This window comes from Carassius gibelio, chromosome B1, assembly GCF_023724105.1.
Source record: "Carassius gibelio isolate Cgi1373 ecotype wild population from Czech Republic chromosome B1, carGib1.2-hapl.c, whole genome shotgun sequence".
Classification (NCBI taxonomy): Eukaryota; Metazoa; Chordata; class Actinopteri; order Cypriniformes; family Cyprinidae; genus Carassius; species Carassius gibelio.
The window spans coordinates 14,487,215-14,502,645 of NC_068396.1; the positions used below are offsets into that span (position 1 = coordinate 14,487,215).

Sequence of the window (15,431 nt, forward strand, 5' to 3'; positions counted from 1 at the left end):
TCCTGATCCCCTACAAAACATCTGTACTACTTCCATTACTTTATTAACACTCTCTATATCTTTAACTATTATTGTTGTATCATCTGCATATTGAAATATTTTTTCATTTCCCCCACTTCCTTCAATGTTTATCCCTCTTATGTCTTCATCTATTTTAACAGCTAATCCCAATGGTTCTGCAACTAAAGAATATAAAAGCGCTGATAATGGACATCCTTGTCTTATTGATCTAGTAATTTTAAAACATTCTGTTAAAAAACCATTACACTGTATTCTTGTTATTGCTCCCCTATATAAAATTGTAATCCACTTGACAAAATTTTCCCCAAACCCGTACCTTCTTAAAATTCCAAATAAATATTCATGCTCCACTCTATCAAAGGCCTTTTCGAAATCCAAACTAATAACATATCCTTTTTTATTTTTTTCTTTCATATATCTTATTTGATCAATTATACTTAGAGTTGTGTCTGCTATATCTTTCCCTTTAACTCCATACACTTGATTTGTTTCAATTATAGTTGGCATTACTTCTTTCAATCTATTGGCTAAAACTTTTGTTAAAATTTTCAGATCTGTATTCAGCATTGTAATTGGTCTATAATTTTTTAGGTCTACTTTATCTCCTTTTCTTTTATATATCAACTTTATTTATCCCATCCCCATTCTCTGATTCATTTCCTCTTTCTTAAAAATATCTTCATATACTTCTTTTAAAATATTGGTTAAAAAATCTTTAAAAACGATATAAAATTCACTCCCCAAACCATCTATACCTGGACTTTTATTTTTGTTTAATTCACTTATTGCTCTTTTTATCTCTTCTTCTCTTATCTCTTCATCACACTCTTTTTTGTCTACTTCTCCTACTGTTGTTTTTATTTGATTTAGTAACTCCAATTTCTCTTCTTCCCTCAACCCCTCAGTACTAAACAGGTTTTCATAATATGCTTTTACTTCTTTTAATATTTCCTCATTTGTTTCCACCACTACACCATTTTTTCCTCTTATTTCTCTAATCATTCCAGCTTTCCCTCTTATTTTTTCTAGATCAAAGAAAAACTTTGTACATTTTTCACCCTCCACAGTATATTTAGCTTTACTTCTTAGTCTTGCACCTTCATATTTTTTCTCTTCCATTTCTTTCAATATTCCCTCCAATTCTTTTATTTTTTGTATATCTTTCCCATTGTCATTTAATTCCTTTTCCAAATTTTCTCTTATTTCTCTCTCCTTCTTCCTCTTACATATCTGTATTAATTTGCAATATTTTATTGTGAACTTTTTAACTAAATATTTAACATTTTCCCACCATATCCTTTTATCTTCACTGTACATTTCATTCTCCTTTTCTTTTTCAATAATTTCTTTAATACTTAAAACATACTCCTCATTCTTCAAAATCTCTACATTTAAAATCCATACACCCGGCCCTCTTTTCACTGAACTCCAGTCTACTTGCATAAAAATTGGTTTATGGTCACTTAAGCTTGATTCTTCATATTTAATGTTACCGATAAATCCTTCAATGTTCCTTGTACACAAAATAAAATCAATCCTTGTCTTACACATAAAATTCCCTACTAATTGCCTCCTTGAATATTCTTTCTTTTTTTCATTTCTTTCTCTCCATACATCAATCATATTATTTTCTTCCATTAATAATTTCAGTTCTTTTCTTCCTTTATCATTTTTAAAAACCATTCCCTCACCAATTTCTAATTTACTGAAAACGGTATTAAAATCACCCATCATAATAACATCTTTATGCTTTTTTAAAAAATCTCTTAATACATTAAAATATTCCTTCTTTTCATTCTCTACAGTCGGTGCATGAATATTAACTACAATAACTTTTTTTTCCTCATACTCCATTTCAACCGCAATACATTTCCCATCTACATCATTATATATTGTTTTACATGATACCCCACAGTTTTCTTTTATTAAAATAGCAACTCCTCTTCCCAGCCTCCCATCACCATTGTTATAAAAAATCTCTCAGCTCCACCTTTTCCTTATTTCAGTCATGTACTCTTCTCTCCAGTTAGTTTCTTGTAATAAAATCACATCCTCTCCTTTACACATTTCTTTAACTTTTTCAAATTTTCCTACATTTGAAAGCCCTCTAGCATTAAAAGTAACAATTCTTAAAAGCATAAAAAATATAAAAACATGCATAAAACCCATAAACTCAGTCCATCCCCTCCAAACCCTTTAGCAGCTCATACTTATTAGCACACTCAATACCATCTTCTTTAAGCACTCTTTTTCTTGCATTATCTAGATTGGGCATTACCTTTACAGATCTTCTTCTTTTCGATGATTTCCCCTGTGTCTCCTCATTTTCTTGTCCTTGTTCACACTCTTTTGTAGCATCATTCATTTCTACTGTGTCCATCTCCTTTTGCACACGGTCCGTCACATCCATCGGTGTACATAAAATTCCCTCCTGTTGTGCATCCCTCAATACTTTATTCCTTTCATCATCCAGTTCCATAGTATCCAAAGCATTTTGCAAGCTGTCAGTCAAATCCATCTGTGACCAAATTCCCCCATCCTGTTGTGTTTGTATAATCGGTTCGGTACACTCTTTCTGTTGTTCTATATCCTTATTTAATTCCGGTCCTTCACCTCGTACTGTTTCTCCATCAACTCGCTGTTCGTTGTCTCTTTCATGCACCTGCCCGCCCACCTGCTGCTCCTCCTCCTCCTCCTCACCCTGCATCCAACACTCACACTTATTTAAAACCAAATTGCAATCCGGGCACGTCACAGAATTGCAATTTCTCGCGAAATGGCCTCTCTCCTCGCATTTATGGCACGTGAACTCCGGACAGTCCTTCACCACATGGTCTGGGCTCATGCACAGCCGACAAGTCTTAACCTGATGACTGTGCATCACCCGAAAATATTGTGGTCCCTCTGCCGTTTCTATTTTTGTGCTGTAAGGGAGGGAGGCCACCTCCTTCGGGAACCGCGCCTTTACGTATCTCGTCCCATCCTCAATGCTGGTGCCCGGATAAACACGCCGCTTTATTTTTGAAATTGGGGAAACCCCCCAAACCTCCAGTTTATTTAAAATCTCTTCATCAGCAAGGTAGACGGGCAGATGCATGAAAGAGACAACATAGTCTCTGTTTTGAAGTTTTTTTATCTCACAGTTCACTCCATTTATTACCAATCCCTCAGTCAGTTTATCACAAGTTTCTTCTTTTTCCATTGTCAGCTCGTATTCTTTTCCTTGTCTTGGCCTTAGTGCCAAGATTTCCCCATATCCACATTTCTCCGTCACCGCTTTAATAATATCAACAGCCTTCACCTCACTAACATTTTCCACATTCACAATCACTGTTGCCTCCTTTAAGTATTTCCTTTTACCAAGTAGATCTCTTAAATCTTGATTTTTACCGTGTCCTGCTCGTTGTCGATTCTCCAGTCCAGTGTTGTTTGCCATACGTCTCTCTCCAGCCAGTCCAGTGTCGTTTGCCATGCGTCTCTCTCCAGCCAGTCCAGTGTGGTTTGCCATGCGTCTCTCTCCAGCCAGTCCAGTGTCGTTTGCCATGCGTCTCTCTCCAGCCAGTCCAGTGTCGTTTGCCATGCGTGTCTCTCCAGCCATTCCAGTGTCGTTTGCCAATAATCCGTCCATTGTACAAAACACAAACAAAAAATTAACCACCCTCCAGCCAGCAAGATGCCGCTGTTAGGTGGTTTAAAACTGGAAAACCACACAAAAAATAAACTAAAGTCCAAAAACAACTCTTCATTTCTTCACAACTCTATTCTAATTCTTGTGTCTACATTGAAGTTTTTGTCCTTGAATTTCTTTCTTGCACTGCCAGCTTAAATGCAACGCTTGAAAGATGACCCAGGTGGGACTCGAACCCACAATCCTCAGCTCCGAAGGCTGATGCCTTATCCATTAGGCCACTGGGCCCTCTTCACTGGTGAACCCAGAGGCATTGACAGACAGTCAGAAACAAACTAAACTGAAAGAGTTTTCATGAAATTGCTAGTTCTCATGTTCCGTTGGCAGTTCTATGCTAACTCTCATGTTCCTTTGTCACAGCTATTGTGTCTCCTTGCACTTATCATCCTGGTACCTGTTGCGCAGCCAACTTAAATCTAACCTCTCATTGACGACTCAGGTGGTAATTTAATTCACAACCCCCAGCTCCGAAGATTGATGCCTTATTTATTAGACAACTGGACCTTTTCTCTGATTAAGCCTGAGGTATTCATTAACATTCTGATGCAAGCTAAATTGAAAGTTATTTCAAAAAATGCCAGTTCTGTGCTAATTCTTGTGTCTATAGTAAAAGTTCACCATTGAATTATTTTCTTGCAATGCCAGCTGAAATGCAACTCTTGAATGATGACCCAAGTGGGACTCGAACCCACAATCCTCAGCTCCGAAGGCTGATGCCTTCTCCATTAGTCCACTGGGCCTGGTTCACTGGTGAATCAAGAGGCATTGACAGACAGTCATAAACAAACTAAAAGCAATATCATAAAATTGCCAGTTCTATTCTAATACTTGTGTCTACAGTGAAGTTATCGTCCTTGAATTTCTTTCTTGCACTGCCAGCTTAAATGCAATGCTTGAAAGATGACCCAGGTGGGACTCGAACCCACAATCCTCAGCTCCGAAGGCTGATGCCTTATCCATTAGGCCACTGGGCCTCGTTCACTGGTGAACCCAGTTGCATTGACACACAGTCATAAACAAACTAAAAGCGATATCATGACATTGCCAGTTCTATGCTAATTCTTATGTCTACAATGAAGATATCGTCCTTGAATTTCTGTCTTGCACTGCCAGCTTAAATGCAACTCTTGAAAGATGAACCAGGTGGGATTCGAACCCAGAGTCATTGACAGACTGTCAGAAACAAACTAAACTGAAAGCAATATCATAAAATTTCCCATTCTATGCTAATTCTTGGGGCTATAGTGTCATATTGAAGTTATCATCCTGAAATTTCTTGCATAGTCCACTTAAATGAAAGCCCTCAAAGATGACCCAGGTGGGACTTGAACCCACAATTCCCAGCTCTGGAGGCTGATGCCTTATCCATTAGGCCACTGGGCCTCATTCACTGATGAATCAAGAGGCATTGACACACATTCATAAACAAACTAAAAGCAATATCATGAAATTGCCAGTTCTATTCTAATTCTTGTGTCTACAGTGAAGTTATCGTCTTTGAATTTCTTTCTTGCACTGCCAGCTTAAATGCAACGCTTGAAAGATGACCCAGGTGGGACTCGAACCCACCATCCTCAGCTCCGAAGGCTGATGCCTTATCCATTAGGCCACTGGGCCCTGTTCACTGGTGAACCCAGAGGCATTGACACACAGTCATAAACAAACTAAAAGCTATATCATGACATTGGGATTCGAACCCAGAGTCATTGACAGACAGTCAGAAACAAACTAAACTGAAAGCAATATCATGAAATTGCCAGTTCTATGCTAATTCTTGGGGCTATAGTGTCATATTGAAGTTATCATTCTGAAATTTCTTGCATAGCCCACTGAAATGAAAGCCCTGAAAGACGACCCAGGTGGGACTTGAACCCACAATTCCCAGCTCCTGAGGCTGATGCCTTATCCATTAGGCCAACAGGCCACATCTGTTAGTGAACCCAGAGGCATTGCAGAAAGTCTTATCCGAAGCTGATCTGAGTGAGATTTCAGAAAATTGCCTGTTCTATGATAATTCTCATGACTTGAACCCACAATCTTCAGCTCTGAAGGTTGATGCTTTATCCGTTTGGTCACTGGGTATTTTCCAACAAGCCCACACAGAGGCATTTACAGACCGTCTTATCCAAGCTGGTTATCGTCCTAGAATTTCTTCCTTGCACTGCCAACATAAACACCAACCTTGAAAGATGAACCCACATTCCTCAGCTCTGAAGGCCGATGCATTAGGCCACTGGGCCTTGTTCACTGGTGAACCCAGAGGCATTGACAGACAGTCAGAAACAAAATAAACTGAAAGAGTTTTCATGAAATTGCTAGTTCTCATGTTCCGTTGGCAGTTCTATGCTAACTCTCATGTTCCTTTGTCACAGCTATTGTGTCTCCTTGCACTTATCATCCTGGTACCTGTTGCGCAGCCAACTTAAATCTAACCTCTCATTGACGACTCAGGTGGTAATTTAATTCACAACCCCCAGCTCCGAAGGTTGATGCCTTATTTATTAGACAACTGGACCTTTTCTCTGATTAAGCCTGAGGTATTCATTAACATTCTGATGCAAGCTAAATTGAAAGTTATTTAAAAAAATGCCAGTTCTGTGCTAATTCTTGTGTCTATAGTAAAAGTTCACCATTGAATTACTTTCTTGCAATGCCAGCTGAAATGCAACTCTTGAATGATGACCCAAGTGGGACTCGAACCCACAATCCTCAGCTCCGAAGGCTGATGCCTTCTCCATTAGTCCACTGGGCCTGGTTCACTGGTAAATCAAGAGGCATTGACAGACAGTCATAAACAAACTAAAAGCAATATCATGAAATCGCCAGTTCTATTCTAATTCTTGTGTCTACAGTGAAGTTATCGTCCTTGAATTTCTTTGCACTGCCAGCTTAAATGCAATGCTTCAAAGATGACCCAGGTGGGACTCGAACCCACAATCCTCAGCTCCAAAGGCTGATGCCTTATCCATTAGGCCACTGGGCCCTGTTCACTGGTGAACCCAGATGCATTGACACACAGTCATAAACAAACTAAAAGCGATATCATGACATTGGGATTCGAACCCAGAGTCATTGACAGACAGTCAGAAACAAACTAAACTGAAAGCAATATCATGAAATTGCCAGTTCTATGCTAATTCTTGGGGCTATAGTGTCATATTGAAGTTATCATCCTGAAATTTCTTGCATAGCCCACTTAAATGAAAGCCCTGAAAGACGACCCAGGTGTGACTTGAACCAACAATTCCCAGCTCCTGAGGCTGATGCCTTATCCATTAGGCCAATGGGCCACATCTGTTAGTGAACCCAGAGGCATTACAGAAAGTCTTATCCGAAGCTGATCTGAGTGATGACCCAGGTGGGACTTGAACCCACAATTCCCAGCTCCGGAGGCTGATGCCTTATCCATTAGGCCACTGGGCCTCGTTCACTGATGAATCAAGAAGCATTGACACACAGTCATAAACAAACTAAAAGCAATATCATGAAATTGCCAGTTCTATTCTAATGTCTACAGTGTAGCTATCGTCCTTGAATTTCTTTCTTGCACTGCCAGCTTAAATGCAACGCTTGAAAGATGACCCAGGTGGGACTCGAACCCACAATCCTCAGCTCCGAAGGCTGATGCCTTATCCATTAGGCCACTGGGCCCTGTTCATTGGTGATCCCAGAGGCATTGACACACAGTCATAAACAAACTAAAAGCGATATCATGACATTGTTATTCGAACCCAGAGTCACTGACAGACAGTCAGAAACAAACTAAACTGAAAGCAATATCATGAAATTGCCAGTTCTATGCTAATTCTTGGGGCTATAGTGTCATATTGAAGTTATCATCCTGAAATTTCTTGCATAGCCCACTTAAATGAAAGCCCTGAAAGACGACCCAGGTGGGACTTGAACCCACAATTCACAGCTCCTGAGGCTGATGCCTTATCCATTAGGCCAATGGGCCACATCTGTTAGTGAACCCAGAGGCATTACAGAAAGTCTTATCCGCAGCTGATCTGAGTGAGATTTCAGAAAATTGCCTGTTCTATGATAATTCTCATGACATGAACCCACAATCTTCAGCTCTGAAGGTTGATGCTTTATCCGTTTGGTCACTGGGTATTTTCCAACAAGCCCACACAGAGGCATTTACAGACCGTCTTATCCAAGCTGAACTGAGTGAGTTTTCAGAAATTTGCAAATTTTATGATTAATCTTGTGGCTATAGTGTCATATTGACGTTATCGTCCTAGAATTTCTTCCTTGCACTGCCAACATAAACACCAACCTTGAAAGATGAACCCACAATCCTCAGCTCTGAAGACCGATGCATTAGGCCACTGAGCCTTGTTCACTGGTGAACCCAGAGGCATTGACAGACAGTCAGAAACAAACTAAACTGAAAGAGTTTTCATGAAATTGCTAGTTCTCATGTTCCGTTGGCAGTTCTATGCTAACTCTCATGTTCCTTTGTCACAGCTATTGTGTCTCCTTGCACTTATCATCCTGGTACCTGTTGCGCAGCCAACTTAAATCTAACCTCTCATTGACGACTCAGGTGGTAATTTAATTCACAACCCCCAGCTCCGAAGGTTGATGCCTTATTTATTAGACAACTGGACCTTTTCTCTGATTAAGCCTGAGGTATTCATTAACATTCTGATGCAAGCTAAATTGAAAGTTATTTCAAAAATGCCAGTTCTGTGCTAATTCTTGTGTCTATAGTAAAAGTTCACCATTGAATTTCTTTTTTGCAATGCCAGCTGAAATGAAACTCTTGAATGATGACCCAAGTGGGACTCGAACCCACAATCCTCAACTCCGAAGGCTGTTGCCTTCTCCATTAGGTCACTGGGCCTGGTTCACTGGTAAATCAAGAGGCATTGACAGACAGTCATAAACAAACTAAAAGCAATATCATGAAATTGCGAGTTCTATTCTAATTCTTGTGTCTACAGTGAAGTTATCGTCCTTGAATTTCTTTCTTGCACTGCCAGCTTAAATACAAAGCTTGAAAGATGACCCAGGTGGGACTCGAACCCACAATCCTCAGCTCCGAAGGCTGATGCCTTATCCATTAGGCCACTGGGCCCTGTTCAATGGTGAACCCAGATGCATTGACACACAGTCACAAACAAACTAAAAGCGATATTATGACATTGCCAGTTATATTCTAATTCCTGTGTCTACAGTGAAGTTATCGTCCTTGAATTTCTTTCTTGCACTGCCAGCTTAAATGCAATGCTTGAAAGATGACCCAGGTGGGACTCGAACCCACAATCCTCAGCTCCGAAGGCTGATGCCTTATCCATTAGGCCACTGGGCCTCGTTCACTGGTGAACCCAGATGCATTGACACACAGTCATAAACAAACTAAAAGCGATATCATGACATTGCCAGTTCTATGCTAATTCTTATGTCTACAATGAAGATATCGTCCTTGAATTTCTGTCTTGCACTGCCAGCTTAAATGCAACTCTTGAAAGATGAACCAGGTTCGATTCGAACCCAGAGTCATTGACAGACTGTCAGAAACAAACTAAACTGAAAGCAATATCATAAAATTTCCCATTCTATGCTAATTCTTGGGACTATAGTGTCATATTGAAGTTATCATCCTGAAATTTCTTGCATAGCCCACTTAAATGAAAGCCCTCAAAGATGACCCAGGTTGGACTTGAACCCACAATTCCCAGCTCCGGAGGCTGATGCCTAATCCATTAGGCCACCGGGCCTCATTCACTGATGAATCAAGAGGCATTGACACACAGTCATAAACAAACTAAAAGCAATATCATGAAATTGCCAGTTCTATTCTAATTCTTGTGTCTACAGTGAAGTTATCGTCTTTGAATTTCTTTCTTGCACTGCCAGCTTAAATGCAACGCTTGAAAGATGACCCAGGTGGGACTCGAACCCACAATCCTCAGCTCCGAAGGCTGATGCCTTATCCATTAGGCCACTGGGCCCTGTTCACTGGTGAACCCAGAGGCAGTGACACACAGTCATAAACAAACTAAAAGCGATATCATGACATTGGGATTCGAACCCAGAGTCATTGACAGACAGTCAGAAACAAACTAAACTGAAAGCAATATCATGAAATTGCCAGTTCTATGCTAATTCTTGGGGCTATAGTGTCATATTGAAGTTATCATCCTGAAATTTCTTGCATAGCCCACTGAAATGAAAGCCCTGAAAGACGACCCAGGTGGGACTTGAACCCACAATTCCCAGCTCCTGAGGCTGATGCCTTATCCATTAGGCCAACAGGCCACATCTGTTAGTGAACCCAGAGGCATTACAGAAAGTCTTATCCGAAGCTGATCTGAGTGAGATTTCAGAAAATTGCCTGTTCTATGATAATTCTCATGACTTGAACCCACAATCTTCAGCTCTGAAGGTTGATGCTTTATCCGTTTGGTCACTGGGTATTTTCCAACAAGCCCACACAGAGGCATTTACAGACCGTCTTATCCAAGCTGGTTATCGTCCTAGAATTTCTTCCTTGCACTGCCAACATAAACACCAACCTTGAAAGATGAACCCACATTCCTCAGCTCTGAAGGCCGATGCATTAGGCCACTTGGCCTTGTTCACTGGTGAACCCAGAGGCATTGACAGACAGTCAGAAACAAACTAAACTGAAAGAGTTTTCATGAAATTGCTAGTTCTCATGTTCCGTTGGCAGTTCTATGCTAACTCTCATGTTCCTTTGTCACAGCTATTGTGTCTCCTTGCACTTATCATCCTGGTACCTGTTGCGCAGCCAACTTAAATCTAACCTCTCATTGACGACTCAGGTGGTAATTTAATTCACAACCCCCAGCTCCGAAGGTTGATGCCTTATTTATTAGACAACTGGACCTTTTCTCTGATTAAGCCTGAGGTATTCAATAACATTCTGATGTAAGCTAAATTGAAAGTTATTTCAAAAAATGCCAGTTCTGTGCTAATTCTTGTGTCTATAGTAAAAGTTCACCATTGAATTACTTTCTTGCAATGCCAGCTGAAATGCAACTCTTGAATGATGACCCAAGTGGGACTCGAACCCACAATCCTCAGCTCCGAAGGCTGATACCTTCTCCATTAGTCCACTGGGCCTGGTTCACTGGTAAATCAAGAGGCATTGACAGACAGGCATAAACAAACTAAAAGCAATATCATGAAATTGCCAGTTCTATTCTTATTCTTGTGTCTACAGTGAAGTTATCGTCCTTGAATTTCTTTCTTGCAGTGCCAACTTAAATGCAATGCTTGAAAGATGACCCAGGTGGGACTCGAACCCACAATACTCAGCTCCAAAGGCTGATGCCTTATCCATTAGGCCACTGGGCCTCGTTCACTGGAGAACCCAGATGCATTGACACACAGTCATAAACAAACTAAAAGCGATATCATGACATTGCCAGTTCTATGCTAATTCTTATGTCTACAATGAAGATATCGTCCTTGAATTTCTGTCTTGCACTGCCAGCTTAAATGCAACTCTTGAAAGATGACCCAGGTGGGATTCGAACCCAGAGTCATTGACAGACTGTCAGAAACAAACTAAACTGAAAGCAATATCATAAAATTTCCCGTTCTATGCTAATTCTTGGGGCTATAGTGTCATATTGAAGTTATCATCCTGAAATTTCTTGCATAGCCCACTTAAATGAAAGCCCTCAAAGATGACCCAGGTGGGACTTGATCCCATGTTCCGTTGGCAGTTCTATGCTAACTCTCATGTTCCTTTGTCACAGCTATTGTGTCTCCTTGCACTTATCATCCTGGTACCTGTTGCGCAGCCAACTTAAATCTAACCTCTCATTGACGACTCAGGTGGTAATTTAATTCACAACCCCCAGCTCCGAAGGTTGATGCCTTATTTATTAGACAACTGGACCTTTTCTCTGATTAAGCCTGAGGTATTCATTAACATTCTGATGCAAGCTAAATTGAAAGTTATTTAAAAAAATGCCAGTTCTGTGCTAATTCTTGTGTCTATAGTAAAAGTTCACCATTGAATTACTTTCTTGCAATGCCAGCTGAAATGCAACTCTTGAATGATGACCCAAGTGGGACTCGAACCCACAATCCTCAGCTCCGAAGGCTGATGCCTTCTCCATTAGTCCACTGGGCCTGGTTCACTGGTAAATCAAGAGGCATTGACAGACAGTCATAAACAAACTAAAAGCAATATCATGAAATTGCCAGTTCTATTCTAATTCTTGTGTCTACAGTGAAGTTATCGTCCTTGAATTTCTTTCTTGCACTGCCAGCTTAAATGCAATGCTTCAAAGATGACCCAGGTGGGTCTCGAACCCACAATCCTCAGCTCCAAAGGCTGATGCCTTATCCATTAGGCCACTGGGCCCTGTTCAATGGTGAACCCAGATGCATTGACACACAGTCATAAACAAACTAAAAGCGATATCATGACATTGGGATTCGAACCCAGAGTCATTGACAGACAGTCAGAAACAAAGTAAACTGAAAGCAATATCATGAAATTGCCAGTTCTATGCTAATTCTTGGGGCTATAGTGTCATATTGAAGTTATCATCCTGAAATTTCTTGCATAGCCCACTTAAATGAAAGCCCTGAAAGACGACCCAGGTGTGACTTGAACCAACAATTCCCAGCTCCTGAGGCTGATGCCTTATACATTAGGCCAATGGGCCACATCTGTTAGTGAACCCAGAGGCATTACAGAAAGTCTTATCCGAAGCTGATCTGAGTGATGACCCAGGTGGGACTTGAACCCACAATTCCCAGCTCCGGAGGCTGATGCCTTATCCATTAGGCCACTGGGCCTCGTTCACTGATGAATCAAGAAGCATTGACACACAGTCATAAACAAACTAAAAGCAATATCATGAAATTGCCAGTTCTATTCTAATGTCTACAGTGTAGCTATCGTCCTTGAATTTCTTTCTTGCACTGCCAGCTTAAATGCAACGCTTGAAAGATGACCCAGGTGGGACTCGAACCCACAATCCTCAGCTCCGAAGGCTGATGCCTTATCCATTAGGCCACTGGGCCCTGTTCACTGGTGATCCCAGAGGCATTGACACACAGTCATAAACAAACTAAAAGCGATATCATGACATTGTTATTCGAACCCAGAGTCACTGACAGACAGTCAGAAACAAACTAAACTGAAAGCAATATCATGAAATTGCCAGTTCTATGCTAATTCTTGGGGCTATAGTGTCATATTGAAGTTATCATCCTGAAATTTCTTGCATAGCCCACTTAAATGAAAGCCCTGAAAGACGACCCAGGTGGGACTTGAACCCACAATTCACAGCTCCTGAGGCTGATGCCTTATCCATTAGGCCAATGGGCCACATCTGTTAGTGAACCCAGAGGCATTACAGAAAGTCTTATCCGAAGCTGATCTGAGTGAGATTTCAGAAAATTGCCTGTTCTATGATAATTCTCATGACATGAACCCACAATCTTCAGCTCTGAAGGTTGATGCTTTATCCGTTTGGTCACTGGGTATTTTCCAACAAGCCCACACAGAGGCATTTACAGACCGTCTTATCCAAGCTGAACTGAGTGAGTTTTCAGAAATTTGCAAATTTTATGATTAATCTTGTGGCTATAGTGTCATATTGACGTTATCGTCCTAGAATTTCTTCCTTGCACTGCCAACATAAACACCAACCTTGAAAGATGAACCCACAATCCTCAGCTCTGAAGACCGATGCATTAGGCCACTGGGCCTTGTTCACTGGTGAACCCAGAGGCATTGACAGACAGTCAGAAACAAACTAAACTGAAAGAGTTTTCATGAAATTGCTAGTTCTCATGTTCCGTTGGCAGTTCTATGCTAACTCTCATGTTCCTTTGTCACAGCTATTGTGTCTCCTTGCACTTATCATCCTGGTACCTGTTGCGCAGCCAACTTAAATCTAACCTCTCATTGACGACTCAGGTGGTAATTTAATTCACAACCCCCAGCTCCGAAGGTTGATGCCTTATTTATTAGACAACTGGACCTTTTCTCTGATTAAGCCTGAGGTATTCATTAACATTCTGATGCAAGCTAAATTGAAAGTTATTTCAAAAATGCCAGTTCTGTGCTAATTCTTGTGTCTATAGTAAAAGTTCACCATTGAATTTCCTTTTTGCAATGCCAGCTAAAATGAAACACTTGAATGATGACCCAAGTGGGACTCGAACCCACAATCCTCAACTCCGAAGGCTGTTGCCTTCTCCATTAGGTCACTGGGCCTGGTTCACTGGTAAATCAAGAGGCATTGACAGACAGTCATAAACAAACTAAAAGCAATATCATGAAATTGCGAGTTCTATTCTAATTCTTGTGTCTACAGTGAAGTTATCGTCCTTGAATTTCTTTCTTGCACTGCCAGCTTAAATACAAAGCTTGAAAGATGACCCAGGTGGGACTCGAACCCACAATCCTCAGCTCCGAAGGCTGATGCCTTATCCATTAGGCCACTGGGCCCTGTTCACTGGTGAACCCAGATGCATTGACACACAGTCACAAACAAACTAAAAGCGATATCATGACATTGCCAGCTCTATGCTAATTCTTATGTCTACAATGAAGATATCGTCCTTGAATTTCTGTCTTGCACTGCCAGCTTAAATGCAACTCTTGAAAGATGACCCAGGTGGGATTCGAACCCAGAGTCATTGACAGACTGTCAGAAACAAACTAAACTGAAAGCAATATCATAAAATTTCCCGTTCTATGCTAATTCTTGGGGCTATAGTGTCATATTGAAGTTATCATCCTGAAATTTCTTGCATAGCCCACTTAAATTAAAGCCCTCAAAGATGACCCAGGTGGGACTTGATCCCATGTTCCGTTGGCAGTTCTATGCTAACTCTCATGTTCCTTTGTCACAGCTATTGTGTCTCCTTGCACTTATCATCCTGGTACCTGTTGCGCAGCCAACTTAAATCTAACCTCTCATTGACGACTCAGGTGGTAATTTAATTCACAACCCCCAGCTCCGAAGGTTGATGCCTTATTTATTAGACAACTGGACCTTTTCTCTGATTAAGCCTGAGGTATTCATTAACATTCTGATGCAAGCTAAATTTCAAAGTTATTTCAAAAAATGCCAGTTCTGTGCTAATTCTTGTGTCTATAGTAAAAGTTCACCATTGAATTACTTTCTTGCAATGCCAGCTGAAATGCAACTCTTGAATGATGACCCAAGTGGGACTCGAACCCACAATCCTCAGCTCCGAAGGCTGATGCCTTCTCTATTAGTCCACTGGGCCGGGTTCACTGGTAAATCAAGAGGCATTGACAGACAGTCATAAACAAACTAAAAGCAATATCATGAAATTGCCAGTTCTATTCTAATACTTGTGTCTACAGTGAAGTTATCGTCCTTGAATTTCTTTCTTGCACTGCCAGCTTAAATGCAACGCTTGAAAGATGACCCAGGTGGGACTCGAACCCACAATCCTCAGCTCCGAAGGCTGATGCCTTATCCATTAGGCCACTGGGCCTCGTTCACTGGTGAACCCAGATGCATTGACACACAGTCATAAACAAACTAAAAGCGATATCATGACATTGCTAGTTCTATGCTAATTCTTATGTCTACAATGAAGATATCGTCCTTGAATTTCTGTCTTGCACTGCCAGCTTAAATGCAACTCTTGAAAGATGAACCAGGTGGGATTCGAACCCAGAGTCATTGACAGACTGTCAGAAACAAACTAAACTGAAAGCAATATCATAAAATTTCCC

General features: G+C 40.8%; 16 non-coding genes across 16 annotated transcripts; all 16 read right to left on the reverse strand.

Moving 5' to 3' along the window:
- Positions 1–3,864: 3,864 nt before the first annotated feature.
- On the reverse strand, positions 3,865–3,937 carry trnar-ucg (transfer RNA arginine (anticodon UCG)). The gene has a single exon. It is a non-coding gene; the product is annotated as a tRNA-Arg (tRNA).
- Positions 3,938–4,610: 673 nt separating this feature from the next.
- trnar-ucg (transfer RNA arginine (anticodon UCG)) lies at positions 4,611–4,683 on the reverse strand. Its single transcript has one exon. It is a non-coding gene; the product is annotated as a tRNA-Arg (tRNA).
- A 336-nt stretch (positions 4,684–5,019) lies between these two features.
- On the reverse strand, positions 5,020–5,092 carry trnaw-cca (transfer RNA tryptophan (anticodon CCA)). The gene has a single exon. It is a non-coding gene; the product is annotated as a tRNA-Trp (tRNA).
- A 161-nt stretch (positions 5,093–5,253) lies between these two features.
- Positions 5,254–5,326, reverse strand: trnar-ucg (transfer RNA arginine (anticodon UCG)). The gene has a single exon. It is a non-coding gene; the product is annotated as a tRNA-Arg (tRNA).
- A 1,293-nt stretch (positions 5,327–6,619) lies between these two features.
- Positions 6,620–6,692, reverse strand: trnaq-uug (transfer RNA glutamine (anticodon UUG)). The gene has a single exon. It is a non-coding gene; the product is annotated as a tRNA-Gln (tRNA).
- A 367-nt stretch (positions 6,693–7,059) lies between these two features.
- On the reverse strand, positions 7,060–7,132 carry trnar-ccg (transfer RNA arginine (anticodon CCG)). Its single transcript has one exon. It is a non-coding gene; the product is annotated as a tRNA-Arg (tRNA).
- Positions 7,133–7,287: 155 nt separating this feature from the next.
- On the reverse strand, positions 7,288–7,360 carry trnar-ucg (transfer RNA arginine (anticodon UCG)). The gene has a single exon. It is a non-coding gene; the product is annotated as a tRNA-Arg (tRNA).
- A 1,362-nt stretch (positions 7,361–8,722) lies between these two features.
- trnar-ucg (transfer RNA arginine (anticodon UCG)) lies at positions 8,723–8,795 on the reverse strand. The gene has a single exon. It is a non-coding gene; the product is annotated as a tRNA-Arg (tRNA).
- Positions 8,796–8,956: 161 nt separating this feature from the next.
- Positions 8,957–9,029, reverse strand: trnar-ucg (transfer RNA arginine (anticodon UCG)). Its single transcript has one exon. It is a non-coding gene; the product is annotated as a tRNA-Arg (tRNA).
- Positions 9,030–9,599: 570 nt separating this feature from the next.
- On the reverse strand, positions 9,600–9,672 carry trnar-ucg (transfer RNA arginine (anticodon UCG)). Its single transcript has one exon. It is a non-coding gene; the product is annotated as a tRNA-Arg (tRNA).
- A 1,296-nt stretch (positions 9,673–10,968) lies between these two features.
- trnaq-uug (transfer RNA glutamine (anticodon UUG)) lies at positions 10,969–11,041 on the reverse strand. The gene has a single exon. It is a non-coding gene; the product is annotated as a tRNA-Gln (tRNA).
- A 948-nt stretch (positions 11,042–11,989) lies between these two features.
- Positions 11,990–12,062, reverse strand: trnaq-uug (transfer RNA glutamine (anticodon UUG)). The gene has a single exon. It is a non-coding gene; the product is annotated as a tRNA-Gln (tRNA).
- A 367-nt stretch (positions 12,063–12,429) lies between these two features.
- On the reverse strand, positions 12,430–12,502 carry trnar-ccg (transfer RNA arginine (anticodon CCG)). Its single transcript has one exon. It is a non-coding gene; the product is annotated as a tRNA-Arg (tRNA).
- Positions 12,503–12,657: 155 nt separating this feature from the next.
- On the reverse strand, positions 12,658–12,730 carry trnar-ucg (transfer RNA arginine (anticodon UCG)). The gene has a single exon. It is a non-coding gene; the product is annotated as a tRNA-Arg (tRNA).
- A 1,362-nt stretch (positions 12,731–14,092) lies between these two features.
- trnar-ucg (transfer RNA arginine (anticodon UCG)) lies at positions 14,093–14,165 on the reverse strand. Its single transcript has one exon. It is a non-coding gene; the product is annotated as a tRNA-Arg (tRNA).
- Positions 14,166–15,114: 949 nt separating this feature from the next.
- Positions 15,115–15,187, reverse strand: trnar-ucg (transfer RNA arginine (anticodon UCG)). Its single transcript has one exon. It is a non-coding gene; the product is annotated as a tRNA-Arg (tRNA).
- Positions 15,188–15,431: the final 244 nt, after the last annotated feature.